At 37.4% G+C, this 15766-nt stretch overlaps 1 protein-coding gene across 4 annotated transcripts in view; it reads right to left on the bottom strand.

Moving 5' to 3' along the window:
* Nucleotides 1-15766, bottom strand: part of SOX5 (SRY-box transcription factor 5) — a 1089507-nt gene that overhangs the window by 882643 nt on the left and 191098 nt on the right. For all 4 annotated transcript variants that reach the window (XM_066354437.1, XM_066354444.1, XM_066354418.1 and 1 more), the window contains exon 3: nt 9264-9340. The gene's annotated coding sequence lies outside the window, so the exon portion shown is untranslated. The remainder of the gene's footprint in view (nt 1-9263; nt 9341-15766) is intronic.

The raw sequence follows: 15766 nt of genomic DNA, 5'->3' as shown, positions 1-15766 counted from the left end.
GATAAGAATAATTCTAAGCCCCAAAACTGCACTTTTTCTACTACAATAGATCGATTGCTTTCCAATAGCATCTGCTGGATTTAAGAGGTCCAGAGAAGCCCTGCTTTTGCCATGCTCCCAGAACTATCTCTAACTTAATTAACACATGTTTATGCTAATTTGTAAAGCTACGTTAACTATATTAAGGTAATTTTTTTTCTCTCAGCTTGTAAGATACCCAATGATTCTATGTATATCCTATCCTTGACCAAAAAAAATACTTTCAACCAGGCTGAAACTATGCCCTTTTACCAAACTTACATTTTCTCCTAAATCTATTTGAAAAACAGAATATCCACATATATAACACTAGGTCTTTACCTTATAATATAGAAAATGAAAGTAGTAGAGATAAAAAATGGATAGAGAGGACTAGTAGAATCATAAAGACAAGAAAGGAAGAAGGGAAAAAAGGATGAAAGAGAAAGAGAGGGGAAGCGAGAGGCTGAACAACCAGAAGGGAAGGAGGTGAATCTTTTTATTTTGCCCACACCCTCTGGGAGAGTTAGAGGTTTGCTTTAAGATAAAATTGCCTCTTTCTGTACTCAGTGATATTTTCTTTCTATGTAACTTCCTTCTAAATAGGTTAGTCACAGAGGCAATTAGTCTCGCTACACACAGGATGTCACTATTCCCTTATATAAATAGAACTATCACACATGTTTCAGGCAGAGAAAAATATCAGTAAAGACCAAATTTCAAAATGGATTAGAACTTTGTGTTGTGAGATGCTGTTTTGTCCAGTCAGGTGAAGTTTAACAATTACCACTATTCTTATTGATGAAACAGTCTTTCTGTTTCGTTATTGTTATGAAAGTTTTGGATGTGAACTAGAAGTTCTGCTCAAATCAGAATAAAAAATCCAAAAAAGACTAGGGAGCGTGGTACTGGCTAACCAAGCAGGAATAAGCAAGGTCTTTTTCGCAAGGTAAATCTCTGGAGCTGAAAAAACTAACTCTATATATTAGTTTAAACAAATGTTCTGACCCCTGCAGTCTCTGAGGATTTTTCTGTGAGTCCTTTATTTTACATAATCAGACTTTAGAAATTAGTGCCTACAGTAGTTCTGAGACCTAAACGAGTCATAGTCTGAGATCCTGTCTTGGTGACACACATGGAATTCACATGCCAAACTGTTAAATCACTAATAATGGCATCCGTTTTAGTCTGAAACTCCTAACTGCTGATTACTGCTTGTATACTTATCAAAACCAAAATAATAAAGTGCTCTTCAAAAGGATAAATTACTGTATCTCTTAGTAAATACATATTCATAGAGGGCACTCTGTCGTTCTTGATGGTGGCTACCCCAGTGACAGAGCTGCAAGACATGGATGACACACTAACATCTATGGTTCATTAGCTCCCTTGTTTACTGTGGTGACAGAGAAAGCAAGGTCTTAGGGCAGATTCTTACATTAACCAGCACGTTCTCTCCCTCGTGTAGCCATCACTGTTTCATTCAGTTTTTCTGGCTGTCTCAAATAAGGTTTGCCAGCGGTCACAACAGGGTGAGGGAGACACACAGCGACCATTTGTACAAAGAAAAGAACTCAAATTCCATTTTATAGTAAATGGTGGCCCACTGCCATCTTTCATGCATGGAGTACAACATACTGCTAACAAATCAAAGTGGGAGAGTGTGTGTTTCGGCCCTGGACTCACTCTTCTTGGGTTTAAATCCTGGCCCCATCTCTTACTAGCTATTGAGTCATTGCAAGTTACTCAATTTCTCTCTCAATTCCCTCAGCTGAGAAATGGGTATAACAATAGTACCTGCTTTATGAGGTACTTGGGAAGCTTAAGTTAGATACAACAGAAAAAGGCCAAGAACAATACCTGGAAAACAAAAAGTCCTCAGTAAATGATAGAAGTACTTTGTAGTGAATAAAAAGTGAGGAAGAGTTTTTCTTATTTTACATTTATGTGTGTGTATGTGTAAGCGCGTGTACATATATGTATTTAAATCTGGAGGTCTTGCATTTAAATTTAACTTCTTGTAAGAGAAAGCAGGATTTGAAATGGTGGTTAAGTGAACTGAGGATTGTCAAACCCTCTATTAGCACCAGAACTTGCCCATAATCTAGTCTGCCACAGCGACCTTTCCAGAATTTCAGAACAGGCTTACCTGAGCAGCAATGTGGAAAAGGGCTTTCTCCTTCTAGAGTGAGTCCAGAACGACTGCTGGTGACACGGGCACGGGCAGGAAATGGGGTGAGCTCCCTTCCAGCAGAGGAACACTGCCACTGAGAACTTCTTAAGTAACTTTTCGGTAAAAGATCATTGGTTTTATTGTTTCTATTTGACCCCTTTGCCGTGCTTCCTCTCAGGAGTTTTTAGTAGTGGGTGGGTAAGTCAGCTTTGCAGCTAAGCCAGCTAGGCAAATAAGTTGTTTTGACTATAGTGCCTACAAATATAGAGGTATATGCATATGTATATTCTTTCCCATGCATGCACCAGGAGAGCTCCGAAAGCATGAGAATTAAAAGTATATCACAGATGTTATAAAAGAGCACATTAGGATGTTTCCTTCGGTGTAAAAGCCAAATCAATAGTGTTTGTTATACAAGGTATACACACACAAGCATGCACGTACACACGTGCAGTGGTTTCAGCCTTGTAATCTTTTCATTTGGGGATCGTCTGGTGAGATTTAGTCCTTTTGGGCAGAACAGGAACCTCTAGGTTTTAAAACGACTGATCTTGTATTCTCAGCCTCTGGAACAGCTGATCTGGACTGATTTCATGGGTAACCAGATCAATTGTGTAGACATTCATACTTAAGAGGACATGGGGGAAGGGAATCAACTGAAATAGCCTATGAAGTGGACTATAAAATCACGATCAGAATAGGCATTAAAAACACAATAGAATTTCTTCACAGCCTGGTTCTTCTTTACACAAATTAGGGCAGTGAACCCTTCAAATCAACCCCGAAGCCAGGACTTTGTGGTCAGGTAAGGAGGCAACACCAGGAGCAGTAAAAATCTTGCTATTAATCTGGCTGGTCAATTATATATATGGGTGTTATTCCTTCTGCTCTAACTCAACATTTCAGATCAGATGAGTTTTCTATTTAACAATTACTTGGATCTAAAACAACCAATTATTCAGGGTGTTGTTTTTTTTTCAAATTCTTTAGGATTGCAGAAAGAAAATCACAGCAAGCTAAAGTATTATGTTAAAAAAGGAGGTCTAATAGCATAACAGCATTATACACATAAAATGTCCTGATGCACCAGTGGAATCAAGTGATTGAAAAAACTCCCATCCTTAAACAATTCATTCACAAACGTGCAAAGGGTAATTAAATATTATTTCTATTACACACGGAAATAATAGATCATGGACTTATTGATACAAAATATGTAATTGCAGAGCTGTTTTTATATTATTTATTTTTATCTTTATTTCAAATGATTTTAAATAATAAAACTTTACATGTGAAATGGTACCTAACTGCATTTTGCTGAATTGGTTTTACTCATTTTTTTCTCCTGTGTGCTCTGCTTTCCTCCCCTTCTCTCACTCTCTTGGCTTCTGACTTTATTGGGCAAAATATCATCATAATAATAATTTAGGTTCATTTTTTCTTTTGCTACATACAGTTTCACTTTCCCCTCTCATTCTTTCTTATTTCTGCCGTCACCCCTGGAAGGCAGCCAGAAGCCACGCTGGAGAGGGGCCAGGGGGCCCTGTTCCTGAGCAGTCAGAGTGCTTCTGTGTATATCTCTGCGCGGCTGACCTCAGTCACCATTTACAATGTGGAGTGGAAAGTGTGGGTTGGAATAGTCAGCATTCATAAGTCAACTGGTTATGTGATACAAAAATATATCACCAACTTCAGAATTTATAGCAATAACATTTATGTATCGTGTTACTCCTAGAACAATCCAATTTATAAAGTGCCTATTGTGTATACATAAGAAATAATCATAAATCATTTACATTAAACAGTGTCAACCGGCAAAACACAACTTTCCTGCTAAATTCTGCACACTGAGATTAATGAGATTTTTGGAAAAAAAAGCACACTAAAAAAGAAATCAACTCTGATTCATCCTAGGTGGATAACATATCCTTATAAAGGAGCAGGTGTCTGTAGCATGATTTAGAATACCTATGGAGCATCTCTGGAAAATATTAACCTTCTCTGAAGTGGAGAGCCAGCAACAAAGCAATCTGGGAATGTGGCAAGAACCCAAGTCTGTCACCAACCTCAGGCTTTCTTTCATTTCTTCTCAGTCAAGAATGGATTTAACACAAACAAACAAACAGAGACCACCTTAAGGCCCTATTTGACCAGCTGTCTGATATGTTTTCATATATAGGCAAGTCTAGAGAACCTGGGAAAGATTATGTAGATTTTGTACTTGTGTCTTTTACTCCTTGTGGGAGGAAAATCCCCATCAGTGAGCAAAGCCATCAAGAACCCAAAAGTGAAATGCAAATATGTGTGTGAATTGTCTCCCTTTGTTCACTGTCTAGCTCAACCCTTGGCCAGAAGGCAGCTGTCTCTAGAAATCAATGCTTTGGAGTCTTGAATTAAACCTATTCCTTCTCCCTAAAAAGCCATTAAAATTAACAATAGAGAGTGTTTTGACAGTTCACATCTGTAAAAACATTTGATTTTATCTGAAACTCACACCTACATAGCTGAATTGGACATCATAAAATAAAAATATATTTTGAATTTCTCCTACCTTATTTCTCTTACAGTATTTAGCCCTCTATCTTCTATCTTTAGAAAGCATTACTAGAGTAAAATATTCTTCTACCTTAACTCACAGTCTTCAAAATGCCCATTAATTTCTTTTAGCCAAATGGATGAATAACAATTTTCTTACATATAAAATAATTTCCTTTAAAAAACTTCTCCAAACTCTATTGATAACTAGAGTTACTGTGGAGAAAAGCAACTCTCTATCTGGGTAAAAATTAAAATTGATTTTGAAAAACAGAGTAATATTCAGCAGGAAAATCTGTAAACTAGTTTTTAATGAACACAAGACCTGCTTTTTCTCAGGCAAAGGTAACTGAAACTGCCTAAAGATACCTTGTAATCTAGAAAAAAAAACTAAACAACCACACAGAGAAACAACAGAGCCACAGACTTCTCAACTGAAATGAGAACTGGTGCTAAACACAAGTTTTCAGGAGAAGATATTTTAAAATAACATGTTAATCTGGAAAGTCATATACACAAGTGAGTTTGTAAAAATGTTTTGAAAATGGCATTATCCATATTAGCTGAATTTCAGTCGCATTAATTGGTAGGAAAAATAGGATGTAAACTGAAGAAGCAGTGACACCTCACGCTAGTCATTAAAAGAAGATTTTGGTTACAAAGCTTATCCATTCAAGAGGAAGGAACAGCGTGAACTTCAGAAGGTTTTTATTTGTGTGACGAGAAACAAGAGGACACAGTGAACCTTTCTTCATTTAACACTTCATTCTTTAAATTTAACTGGGAATTACAGAATTCTTTCCTGTTTTTGAGTGGCATTTTGATTCACTTAAGAAGAAAAACTCTTGTGCTCAGTGAGGCGACTTAAAATCCTAGGGTAACTCCTTCTATTTGTCAATAACTGAGAAATCTATGTAAAACTAAAGTATCATTATGGCTGCTATTTCTGCAGCTGCTACGCTAACCTCAACATTGTTTTATTTTTAAAATGTGTTTTAAATGTAATGACTTTAGAGAAAAAGAGAATGAGGGAGGGGGAGAGACTGGAACATTGATTTATTCTTGTATGTGCCCTGGCCAGGGATCGAACTGGCAACCTCTGCGCTTCACAGTGCTCTAATGAACCAAGCTATCCAGCCAGGGCCAACCTTCTTGTTAAAAGGTTACTTTTCCCCCAATATTAATGAAAACTAAACGATCACTGTGTAGGCATTTTTAAAGTATCTGCATTTTCTTATGACTGACCAATACTTCCTACTAATTCTTTCCACAGTTTTAAAGTAAAATTAATTTTTAAAAAAATAGTCAGTTTAGCCTTGGCCAGGTTGCTCAGTAGATAAAGCATCATCCTGGTGTATTGAGGTTGCAGGTTTGATCCTCATCAGGACATGTCGGAGAAGTAATTAATGACTGCACAACCACATGGAACAACTAAGTGGAGCATGAGTTGATGCTTCTCTCTCCCTCCCTCCCTTCCTCTCTTTCTCTCTCTCTCCCCACACCCTATGTCAAATCAATGGAAAAATTAAAAATAATAATAATAATTTCACCAACATGATCCAAAATAAAATATGACTGAATTTTTTTTAAGTCAGCAGATCAATAGGTAGTTGAGTCCAATTATCAAAAAGACTTCATTTACCAATCAAGTTCATAGACCTGACTACTGCTTTTCACCAGGACTGAAGAGACCAAGTGAAGGCTAGGGCACACAGAGACTCAGATCCCACAGCAGTGCAAGTTGTGGACCCATAACTGAAAAGTTTCTCTTTCTTTCCTAATGCAAGTCTTCTAATGTTGCTGATATAAAGTTCTTACCGCATATAAAAGATTTTTACCTCATTTCCTCCTATAAAATAACAGGAAAGAAATACCTTCAGATTAAACCACGCCTTTCCACTTAAATAACAAGAAAACCTTTTGCAGTTTGACTTTGATACCATCATTTAAAAACTAGTTATAGATTATACTTGTTTTGACTCTTATTCAAGAAACAATCCCAATAACAATTCATTTTCTTTGATGGCTATAAGTATTAATGCTGTTTTCGGTTTGTTCCATAAAGAATTTCATAAGAAATTCTTTCAGAGTTTCTTACCCTAGAATGCATGGATTGCTAGGAAATCTATAAATTTCTGAAATTACATGTGGAATTTCCTATGGACCTACCCACTGTGATTTTCCTGGCAGCACACCATTCTTGTTGCTACCTAGCATCCAGGTACCCTCTGTCAGTGACCAGGACCCCGCCTCCTGGGATTCAATCCTTAGTCCATGGATAATTACCAAGCTGACCCTATCCCTTGCTCAAACAGAGGTGTGTTTGGATTAGTCTGTGATTTAATCAAAGCAAATTAGTAGAAAGAGACTTTTAGTAGGGCTTCTGGAAAAGATAATCTCTCCTTTTCCTATTTGATATGAAGCTTGAGAAGATGTTACAGTTGAAGCAATGCTACTACCACCATCTTGCTCCCAAACAAAGCCCGAGACCAAAGCCATATTAGTGGAAGCTGAGAGATAGAGACAAATTGAGTACTGATTATATTATTTTTAACACAATTTAGCTCTTTGCCTTGACTTTCCATATTCTAATAGACAAGTAACACACACATATTCATAGCATCTTACTCTACAACATTTGCATAGCTAACTCATTAAGCTTAACTGCTACTGGCTTTCTCTGACCTTTTCAACCTAAGCTCTCCTCTTTTTACTCTTAGATCTATCCTGGTCCATCCTACCTGTCTTTAATTTCATCACATATTGTCAAAATCATGCACCATATGCTTTCCTAATTTGGTACAGAGAAATTTGGTCACTTTCCCAGTCCTTTTTCATCAAATTTTATACAACGCAGGGTGATTCTCCAGAGATAAAGAGATGAAGGGAGGAAGGAAGGGAGGGAAGGAGGGTGAGAGGAAAGCAAGGAGGGGAACAGACTTTAAACACTAAAGATTCAGATAGAAATCCATGCAGCCATGCATCAATGGTTGCACAAATTGAGATTTTACAAAAATATATTATGGGTTAAGCAAATATCATTACCATGGATTAGAAGGAAAGAATTTTTATGCATTTTGATCTTGATTCCAACCATACTTAGCTGACACAATTATAAAGCCCCTAAAAGTAACTGCTGGGGCTTAGAAGCACTTGCCACTTCCTTTGAACTAGCTCTATAAATGACAAGAGTGAGTGTTTGGATTAAATAAATAGATTAATAAACACCTCTGGAATACCCAACATAAAAGTTGATTTATGCTCTATTGCCAGCAGTAATTCAAGGAAATGCCATGCTATTCAAAAAAATATTGCATGTTGTTCTCACCACTTTGCCAATATTATTGCATTATGTAAGTATGACAATATCTATATTCTTTTCCCGTACGAACTATGCATAAAAGCCAATAGATATTAAACCACTTTAAGTTTACATGAACATCAGCACAGGAACTGCTTATATTTATAACTCTGATGGATGGCCTTTCATTTATAAATTTATAGTGTATCCATAAATTCTTTAGGGAACCAAGAGGTTCATTCAAAAATTGCCATAACATTTATCTATGCAAAGATGATGAATATGGTTTATAAAATTAAATGCTTTTAAAAATTAAAATCATATTGTGAAGAAAAAGCAAATGTTTCTTCCTGGTTTGCTCACATTTTTAAAATGATCCGAATTGTACTCTCAGCAGTTATCATAGTTAATCTAGATAGCCATAATAACATGCTTATTAAATATGTCCAAATATATTGTTGTTATGGTTGTATGAACTACTGGACATCAAATTCACTTAAATTTATTATTTTATTTTCTAATTTTATTTCTCTACATTAAGCTATAAAATATATAATATATCTTTAGGATATAGTTTTTCTTACATTTATGGCATTTCTTATTTAGTTTTTCAGGATTACTCCCAAAATACTGCATGGCTTATTGTAAGCATAGACTATTATAAATTATAACTTCAATAAAATTACTCAAGTAAAATACATATTTGCCAACAATGAAAATAAACAAGCAGTCCTATTTATTGAGATACAGACTTTGCTCAACTGGATGTAAGTCAATGAAGTAGGAGAAGACAAAAGATAACAATTATCATAATAGTAACCAATAAAAATCAGAATAGCCCCTGGTATAAGTGTGAAGAAGAAATGCACATTGTTGCAATGTGTGGTGTGTTCTGGCCTTTCTAGTCTCCCTTCACTTGCGGTACCTTAGCACTGTGAATGGGAAATGCACACAAGTCACAGTGCTATTTTTCCCTAGAATGGTCTTGAACTTTTTCGATCTATTCTTTATTACACAATCTCTAGATGACTGAAAGTGAGTTTAATTATTTGATTTGGTTATATGAGCAATCATCTCCACATTATTAATTCTTTAGCAATAGCTCATCTAAGTCCAAAAGAAAAAAATTGTCCCAAAGCTTACAAATTTTGTAGCCATAATATTTCTTACATATTGAGCTCTCTCTGTTTTGCTTAAAACAAATATAACATTAAGAATAACATAGAGTTTACATACCCCAGTAGATTGCTAGCTCCTCGTGGGCAGGAGCATGTTTACCATCCTCTCTGGGTCACCAGTGAGCAGCACAGCACCTGGGAGAGAATGCACACCCAATAAATGTGTTTGAATTAATTAAACGATAAAGTGCTGACTGGAATCCATTTGGAAGTTATGAATTCAATGAAATTACCATTCTATATAGCAACACTCTTCCTATATAACCTATATTATTAAAATAGCAGTGAACATTGTTACACACATGAATGACAACATTATTCTGAAAACTCAAGTCTCGAGAATAATTGCTTTTAAGTGCTTATAATATTATATATTATTTTTATAATTTTAATTTTTAATTTATTGTGTTGGTATGATTTCAAGTGTTCCACTCAATATACAACCCTCTACACACCACATTGTGGCCCCCAATACTTCACACAAAGTCTCTACATTATATATTTTATTGTCTTGGTTTCGGTGAAAGGTATACAATGAGGTGTTTGAGATCATGAACTTTGGAATTAGTCTGACACAGGTCTAAATGCACCTTCCATCATTAAAGGGTCATTTAATCTCTCTAAACTTCATCTTGCTTTTAAAATATATTGCTCACAAAAATTAGGGATATTTCAAAATGAATATGAAGTGATAAAAAAAGAAACATTTGATTTGTCTTTTAATTAAACAAGTACATCAAAAAACCAAACGAAAAGTCAAAGAAAGTTGTTTGATTATGCAAATGAGATGCAAAACCAACTTTTATTTCATTGGTGAAAATGCACTATACGAAAGTCTGAAAGTACTGAAGTATCTGCATGTTTTCTGATCCCCTAATTTTTGTGAGCAATGTAATTATTGTATCTTTCTAATAATAGTAACAGGGTTATAGGAAACAGGGCTTAGGACACTGCCTGACACACAGTATACCTTCAATAAATGATAACTACATTTTTTATTCATGTCTCCCTTCTTTTTTGTTTGTGTAGTGAAGAGTAAACCTTAACCAATGAGAGGTCTTGCTTTTGCCTTCAGCTACTGGGATGTGATCTTTAGGCCCTTGAAATGTCATTCCCATTGGAGTGTCTTTGTTTGCCTAAAAGCTCTGGCCAGGGCGTAGTCTAACAAATTGATTGATGATGGGGGCTTGGGGTTTTGGACTACGCACATCAATTCTGCGTCCAGAAGAAACTGGAAACTACGGGTAGCAGCCTCACACTGACATCCAGCAGGGGCTGGAGACTAAATGTCAGCCACATGGGCAATATATGATCAAGTCCCATTAAAAATTCTGGATACCAAAGCCTCGCTTGAGCTTCCCTGGTTGGCAATGCTCCATACATATTGTCATCAATGCTGGTAAAGTAACATGTCTTGACTCCAGAGTCAGGGCACAATGAAAGCTCTGTTGTGGATTCCTCAGCTTCAGACGCAGCCTTAGATACTTCATCCCCTGGCTGATTTTAATCTGTGTCCTTGCCCTGTAATAAACTTTAACTATGAGTATAACAGCTTGCATTGAGTTCCATGAGTACTTCAAGCAAATTGTCAAGACTGAGAGTGGTTTTGGAAATCCTTCAAACTTGCCATTAGTGTTAGAAGTGAGGGTGGTCTTGTGTTGAGGACTGACTCCCTCAAACTTTGCTGTTAAGTAACTGTACCATTGGTGAAACTCTCACACCTTTCTTCTTTAAATCTAGAAAGCTCACAAGCTGTGAGGCACCTTGCTTTACCATTCAAGTGAACTTAACAAAGCTTTCATGTTACAAATCACTTTGAAATGATGGTGTTTATGTATAGATTGTACGTCATCATTTTATCTTTCCTTGCACCAAGGAAAGCCCCTTCTCCGTAATATATATAGAAATGTTTTGTTTTGGCAATTTATATTTATAAGTAAAAGAGTCACATACAAGTAAAAATTTTAAAGATAAGTAATAGCATATTTGTCAAAGTTAGATATTAGAAAATTAACTTCATTAAGAGATACACTGGTTTTCAAACAAAATATTTCAAACAAAATAGAGTGTTCGTATGAAAACTTTTGTAAGGTAGAAAGGTGTAAAGAACCTATTTTTCTAACTAAAAGAAAGCCAAAGAAGACTTTTGCTTTTATAAGCCTTACTGTACTAACATGTACCTCTGTGAAATCAGTGCCATAACCCGAACTTTTGGGGAGCAGGGGCGCCTGAGCTGCTTTGGCTTCTCCTAGCTGCTTAGACTGCAGCGTGCAAGGGGCTGCTTAAAACTCAAACAATAAATAGATAAGCTTTTACAAGTAACAGTTTGGTAGGTAGAATTTTGAGATGGCCTTCAAAGCCCCCTTTGAGTAAACGTGTTCTGTATAATCCCCAGAACTGCGAACGAGATGGATTTTACACCTGTGAATAGAATATATCATATAACACAGTTGACTTTAAACAGGGAGATTATCTGAGTAAGCCTAACTGAATCATGTTCACCCTTGAATCTTGACTTAGAGATCAAAAACAGAGGAACATGGAGATTTTAGACCTTAGAAGTATTGGCACACCATTGCTGGCTGCAGGATAGAGGGGCCACGTGGGAAGGAATACACATAACCTCAAGGAGCTAGAGGCAACCCCTAGGTGACAACCAGCAGGGAAACAGAGGACTTCAATTGTACAACCACAAAGAGCTGAATGCCACCAACGAGAATACGTTTGGAAGTGGATATTTTTTCCCCAGAGCCTAGAAAAGAACTCAGTCTGGCCAAACTTGATTTCAGTCTTCTGATTCCCTGAGCAAAGAACCCAGCCACTCCATGTTGGTCGTGCATGAACTTTGAGCTAATAATTAAGTGGGCATTGTTTTAAGCCCCTGAGATTTTGATCATTTGATACAGACCAATAGAAAGCTCATGCACACAGGACCCGAGGATTCTGCATGTATTTTACTGACCTCTCTTCAGTCTTTCACTCTAAAAACAAGTATCACTTACGTGCCAGGTTCCATTAATCAAATCAACTCCAGAATACCAGTGCCAGCAGTGAAAATTCAGGGACCCACCATGAATGAAAAATACAAAAACAGGTACTATGCCATGTGCTATAAACAATATACTTCATATTTGTGTTCTCCCAAAATTCGTATGTTGAAACCTGATGCCCAATGTGAAACCTAATGCCTGTGAGAGGTGCTGAATTCATGGGATTAGTGCTCTTGTAAGAGACCCCACTGAACTCCCTAGCTCCTTCCACCATGTGAGGTTACAGCAAAAAGACAGGCATCTCTGAAGCAGGCTCTCACCAGTCCCTGAATATTCTGGTGCCTTGAATGTAGGCTTCCTAGTCTCTAGAACTGTGAGAAGTATCTTCTGTTTTTTACAAACCATCCCGTTTATGGTATTTTGTTATAGTAGCTCATATGTACTAAGACAAGCATGTATTTATTGCCTATGCAATAAATCATTCAAAAAACTTAAGTCTCTATCTCCTATATGAAAGGTATTGAGAAGGTAATTCTTAAATATGCTGTACATTACCTCTGAGTTTTCATGGGCCTTTTGAAGGGGTGGATGTAGGCAGGGAGTGTGCCTTTTTGAGCATATGAGGGAAACTACCACACATTCAATGCCGAGTACAGAGAATCTCTAATTGTCTGGAGTAAAATCGGAGGTCACTAAGAAATCTCTCCCAGGTGTCTTCATAGAGCATGCTACCATCATTGCTCCCTGTCTCACTCCCTTTTTATTCCTCTCCTACAATGATGCCATATTATGTTTTTTATAAAACACAAATCCTATGATATTGTGCTCCTGCTCAAAATGACTAATTTTGATGATCTTCAAGATAAAACCTTTCATTCACTGATGCAATTAATATTTAAGTGTGCACAATATGCTAAGCTCTGCACTAGGTGATAAGGATACAATGGTAATTATGATAGACAAAGTCCTTCTTCTCGCTGAAATTTTCTTTTTGAAAATATACTTTCTATCTGGTTCAACTAGAAGACTCTAATTATCTTTAATCCCTAACTAGGGTGACCCTCTTCCCAAGCAAAACGAGACACACTTTCTCTGTGCTTACATGAAATATTGTACTTAACCATATAATAAAATGTATCACAGTGTATTAAAATTGCATGGGATTGCATGTCTGTATCCTCCTTTAACAGAGTATGTATGGGGAGAAAATTCAGGAAGTCTGTGCACGCCCAAACTTCTAGGGTCATTAAGCGATTATGAATAAATGGGTCCTGTTGGGAGAAGCTGAACCTGGATCTAATTCTCCCTCTAGATCCAGGCTATATAGGATATCTACCTAATGAAGGGAGAGAATTGTAAGGAAAGAGCAGAAGCTAAGGTAACGGGTTAAGGAGTGAGATCCTACAAAATATCTGTGCTACCTCACATGTTTTAGGTATGTTGTATGGTACTTCCTCTCTACCTTCACACCATCTGTTTCAATTATGAATCTGGATGTCTGGTCCAGAGTAGACCATCCATTATTTAATCCAGGAGTCAGTTACAATCTAGAACAAAGGATCATTAGTCAGTTTACATAGTAAGATAACAACTTTGAATAATAGATTTGGAAAGTGAAAAACAGTTTCAAGATTTCCAAAACACTCCCCATGTAAAAGCAAAAGTGAAATGTGGATACTAGACAGAGAGAGCCAGTCTGGAGACTCTCCTGTATCTAGGGAGGAAGGGGAGAGAGGTCTATCTAGGCAAAGAGAGAGGCAGAGCTCAGAGGAAGGACTAGGCTTTCTTCGTCTTGGTATTTAACCTTTAAGGAGGTGGGGCTGCATTACACCAGCTGGATAAAAGGAACATAAAGGCTGAGAGTCCTCTTTCATGGATATTAGTTGTGGGAAGAGAATGGGGAGGTGTCAGACCTCTTTAGGGAATCCCTTTGGTAAATCTTGATCCATCTAACTTGGTGAGAGAGTGGGGGGAAGGGGGGAATAGAAAAATGCAAAAAACACCAGAGGAAAATGATGCCCAAATAGATTGACTTAAAATTGGTTAGTCCTCACAGGTTGTGTAAACGTGCAAGAAATCTGAAAATGCCTGTGCTCTGTTCCATTCTCTCTATCCCCAACACACACACACACACACACACACGCACACGCACATGCACATGCACACACACACACACAAATGCGCTTAAAGGAAGACTGGGAAAGTCTGGGAAGGGAAAAGGAAGCAGGATCTGAAGTTCAAGGCAACGGGTAGGTCAGCAGCAGCTGCTCTGTCTCAAAATCCAGGTGGGGCCAATTACATCAGCAAGGACAGAGGCCCCAAGGACAAGAGACATTAACAGAGGGCAGAGGTCAGGATGGATACAGAGCACACCCCAAGGCCACACACAGAGGTGATGCTCCACACTCTCCTACCAGCTACAATGATACACAAACTCCTCAAACTTGGGTTCTCTGGTGGGGCCAGGGGCCAGGCAGCATGAGGATGAGGTTGTACACACCGAGGAGGTGCTGAATGTAAGGGGGCAACTCCTACAAGGTCGTTTAAGTGAAGGGTTGTCACCTGAGATATGTCTCCTTACATCCCACACCCAGGGTGCCTCGCCTGTCCCACCCTGGTCCTGGGCCGGGCCGGGCCGGGGAACCAGAGAAACTAACAGAGATGATTTGATAGAGAAGATACTCAGTTATTTTGTGTTACTTTCATCTACTTTTTATTACCTTTCAGTGTGCCCAGAAGGGTACAGATTCGGGAGCAAGACTACCTTAGGGAAACAGCTCGATTTTCTTTGTATATTAGAGTAGAAGTGGGTCAATTCTGACCCAATTAGATATGTCTTAAAAATTATTACAATGTTTGATCAACTTATTTTCCTCCTTAATTACTTAAATTTCTATGATTCATTTCCTCCATACTATTGAAAATACATTATCTCACTCTATATACAGAAGAGACCAAGAATATCAATTTCTTAAGAGTCAGTAGAAAGATGAACACTTGTACTCCCCCTCAGCCTAAAACATATTTCCTAGTGCAGTCCTCTTGTGAAGTCTTCCAAAAAGACTACATGATCTAAAATCAATTGCTATAAATCTGAGTTACTCTGGTAATTTGCTTAGTTCAAACCCTTGTGATATACTTTGTGCTTCCTTTTACAAATTTCAACAACATTCACATGTTCTGCTTAATAATGCCACAGGCAGTAGTGTTATTTTGGAAATCACAGTTATAAGCTGTGGCTTTACCTCTGCATTGTCTCAGCGAGCTGAGTGTTCTTGGGACAAGTCCCTAGCTCTTTCAGTATACTATATTCATCCCATTAAAGGGCTAGCCTACACAATTTCTGAAGTTCTACTCAGATGTAAAATATCTACCTCAATTAGATGGTAACTCAGAGAGTACCTTAACTTTTCAAATTAATGAATGCAGGCACACACACACACACACACACAAAAGTAACCTGATATGTCAATGACAATAGGAGAACAAGCAGCATGAGGGGCAAGAGACAGAGATGTTAACTGAGACCAAGGTGATCAATAGTAATAATAATCAAACACTTTGATGTTAT

Source organism: Saccopteryx leptura, chromosome 1 (genome assembly GCF_036850995.1).
Source record: "Saccopteryx leptura isolate mSacLep1 chromosome 1, mSacLep1_pri_phased_curated, whole genome shotgun sequence".
In the NCBI taxonomy this organism is placed as follows: Eukaryota; Metazoa; Chordata; class Mammalia; order Chiroptera; family Emballonuridae; genus Saccopteryx; species Saccopteryx leptura.
The sequence above is the reverse complement of the archived record's forward strand: the minus strand, read 5'-3'. Positions and strand labels throughout refer to the sequence as shown.